The sequence below is a fragment of the Manis javanica genome, chromosome X (genome assembly GCF_040802235.1).
Source record: "Manis javanica isolate MJ-LG chromosome X, MJ_LKY, whole genome shotgun sequence".
NCBI lineage: Eukaryota > Metazoa > Chordata > Mammalia > Pholidota > Manidae > Manis > Manis javanica.
In genome coordinates this window covers 139,530,442-139,534,261 of record NC_133174.1, presented here as the reverse complement: position 1 = coordinate 139,534,261, position 3,820 = coordinate 139,530,442, and the positions used below count along the sequence as shown (strand labels likewise).

Sequence of the window (3,820 nt, the reverse complement as noted above, 5' to 3'; positions counted from 1 at the left end):
TTCTTACCAATATTCCAAAAGTATTGTTCCTAACTGAATAATGATATCTCACAAGCTTCACCTCTTGAAAACTAATGAGGATTTACTGTGCTCTAAATTTTCCAGAAGAGTTCATTTTCTCTAAGAGCAGTTTACTTTTCATTTCTTCTTACTGATAACATATACGTTCTGATACGATAAGTAGAGCCAATGAGCATACTATATCCATTTATCATAGAAGATTTCCAAACAGGAATATTTCACTTAAACATTTCCCCTCTGTGGCACAATAAAGACTTTGAAACAAAGAGCAGTGGGTACAATTCAGCTAAAATGTACAAATTATTTACAATGTAAGGTTAACATTTCCTACGCAGTTGAATAGTTAACTATCACAGGAACAATGCTTATTTAAGACCTTTACCTTAGGCTTCAGCTAGTGTAGGTCTAGACTGAACATAAATTAATTTTATAGGAAGAGAGCTCAATTGGTATTTGAACTGGAAGAAAGGTCATCCTTATTGGCTTCTAGGAAATATATCTCAATTCACTCAAGGAGTGAGGTTCCAGAACTAAAGAGTTTTATCTGATTAGAAAAAAAATCCAGCAAAATATATTTTTCACTGGAAAATGCAATATGATAGTACTTGTCTTAAGTAATTTGCACCAATAAATGCTAAAAACTGATACAAAAGTTCTCAAGGCTCAAAAACACCAACTTTACCTTTGTTCTTGTTGCATTTTCCAAACTTGCTCAATCTTTTTGTTAATGGTGTTGATAGAAGCGTTAGCAATCGTGTCAAACTTTCTTCTCTTTGCAAGAAAAGCCTGCTCAACTTCAACTATATAGGAAATAGATATTCATTAAAAGTTAATGTTGAGACTTGGTAATGGCGACGGGTTTGTCAGAGCACCATAACAACACGGTGTGGGAAGTGAAGACGAATCAGATGCCTAATGCTATACACGAACTCTTGCTGGTAATGGACAAGAGAGCTTCAGGAATGAATGACTCATTGGAATTGCTGCAGTGTAATGAAAATCTGCCGCCCTCACATGGATACAACTCCTGAGATGAGCACGTGGAGCTTGATGACCTTCCTGAACTTCAGGCTGTTCAAAGTGATCCTACCCAATCTGCCATATACCAGCTAAATTCAGATGTTTCACATCAAGAATATCCAAGACCATCTTGGAACCAAAATACCTCAGACATATCAGAAAATACTTTCGGTGAAAATGAGGTGGATTGGTTAACGGAATTAGCAAATATCACCACCAGTCCCCAAAGTCCTCTTAAGCAGTGCTCATTTTACAACTGATCATCTCCTGTACACACCATAGCTACTAGCAGAAGTTTACATTCCTATGCACGCACTCCACCAGTGTCCTCTTCAAAGGGCGAGCCAGCCCTCCCTCATCACCAGTGGAAGGGGGAAACACCAGTCAGACATGAAAGGGCAAACAGTGAGTCAGAATCTGGCATTTTCTGCATGTCCTCGCTCTCAGACGATGACGATTTGCGGTGGTGCGATTCCTGGCCTTCAACTGCTTGGCACTGTTTTTTGAAAGGCACCCGATTGTGCTTTCATAAGGGAAGCAATAAAGAATGACAGGATGTTGAATATTTTGCTAGGACTGGAGGCTGCCATAATGATGAAGAGCTCCAAATGGGCACTTACAAGGGCTATGGTTCTGATGGTCTAAAGTTGTTATCACATGAAGAAAGTGTATCATTTGGCGAGTCTGTACTAAAGTTGACTTTTGATCCTGGTACAGTAGAAGATGGTTTACTTACTGTAGAGTGTAAGCTGGACCACCCTTTCTATGTTAAAAATAAAGATTGGTCATCATTCTATCCAAGCTTGACTGTGGTACAGCATGGCATTCCGTGTTGTGAAATTCATATTTGTGATGTATTTCTACCTCCTGGACACCCCCATGCCATTAATTTTGATGATTCAGGTGTCTTTGATACATTTAAAAGCTATGACTTCATGTCCATGGACTCCTCTGCAGTCTACGTGTTGAGTAGTATGGCTCGTCAGCATCATGCATCTTTGTCTTGTGGAGGATCTGGTGGTCAAGACTGTGCAAGATCTGGACTCAATAAAAACTGTGGCTCTCCTGGATCCTCACAGCTCTTGTCCAATTCTTTGTATGCAAAAGTTGTCAAAAAAAACACGGCTCAGGGACTGTGAGTGCCACTTCCCCAAACAAGTGCAAAAGACCAATGAATGCCTTCATGCTTTTTGCCACAAAATACCGAGTTGAATATACTCAGATGTATCCAGGGAAAGAAAACAGAGCCATAAGTGTAATCCTTGGTGACAGGTGGAAGAAAATGAAGAATGAAGAGAGAAGGATGTATACATTAGAAGCAAAGGCTTTGGCTGAAGAACAGAAAGGTTTAAATCCTGACTGTTGGAAAAGGAAAAGAACCTATTCAGGCTCACAACAACATTAAACTGGGATGTTTATGCCCTTAAGTCTGTACTTGCATAAACATTGACTGTTGGTGGAAAGACTTAAGAAGATCGAGGTCTTGCCATTTGTCCTGAATTCGTGTGACCATAAGCTACTGATAGCATTGAGTCTTGAAATGATTTAATAATATGAGTGAGGATTTGCTTTCTCCATTACAGCATTAAGTAAGCTAAAACTATAACATTGTAAACCAAATTGCCTTATTTTTCTTCCAAACTTCATATATGTCTATCAGGTAATATAGGCTTGAAAATTGATATCCTGTGGTGCTAAAGTACAGTAGAAAGAGAGGAGAAGGGTATGTAAGATAAATTCTAGCCGAAATAAGCAGGTGAAGAGAGGCAACAAAGGGCCAGGTAGTTTATTTGAATGCAAATTCCCAGGCGAGGTTTCTCAGTGTACAGAAATGGAGGCTGGGAAAGTCGCGCCCAGCAGGGCAGGCAGCAAGTTTTTAAAGAAGGCAGGGGGAGGGAGAGCTTAGATTTACAACAGCGTGAGGATTGGCTAGCCTAAGGCACATTTTTCAGGTTGGGAGGGGGCAGCAGCCAGGGACTCTGACACGTCATCAGTGTCTAACGTGCTCCCCCCTCCCCCCAGTGCCTTCAGCCTCACATTCCAGCCTTTTGGTCATAATGGGTGACGACTTGATCTGGCTACTTCTGGCTGACAAGGGGCATCGTGGGCGGGGGGGTTCGTAGCATGTAGTTACATTGCTCTGACTGAAAATATCTTGCCTTGCTTTCTCCAGAGGCTCTCACAGGTCAGGGGAGACGTCCTGGGAGCCTGGGTGAGGGACGTCTCCCACACCGCAGGGCCAGGGGTGGGCTGGATGCCCGCAGAGGGTGGGCTGGATGCCCAAGGGGCCGGACGCTCCACCTGGACGTAGCTACAATTTCTAATGGACCAGGTGAAATGGAGTTAGGAAGGGAGACAGGGGGAAACTGAGGGACTCACCAGAAAATAGTCCATGCAGCGGAGAGCAGGCTGAGGTCCCGGGTCAAGGAAGGAGGGAGCAGGGCCACCAGTGGCCAGTTGGGGCCCCGCGCTCAAACTCCTTCCCAGGATTTCGGCACCAAATGTAAGATAAATTCTAGCCGAAATAAGCAGGTGAAGAGAGGCAACCAAGGGCCAGGTAGTTTATTTGAATGCAAATTCCTGGGTGAGGTTTCTCAGTCTACAGAAATGGAGGCTGGGAAAGTCGTGCCCAGCAGGGCAGGCAGCAAGTTTTTAAAGAACGTAGGGGGAGGGAGAGCTTAGATTTACAGCAGCATGAGGATTGGCTCGCCTAAGGCACATTTTTCAGGTTGGGAGGAGGCAGCAGCCAGGGACTCTGACACGTCATCAGTGTCTGACA

The 3,820-nt window shown here is 43.3% G+C and overlaps 1 pseudogene; it reads left to right on the top strand.

Moving 5' to 3' along the window:
* Positions 1-869: 869 nt before the first annotated feature.
* Positions 870-2,446, top strand: LOC108403493 (HMG box-containing protein 1 pseudogene; annotated as a pseudogene).
* Positions 2,447-3,820: the final 1,374 nt, after the last annotated feature.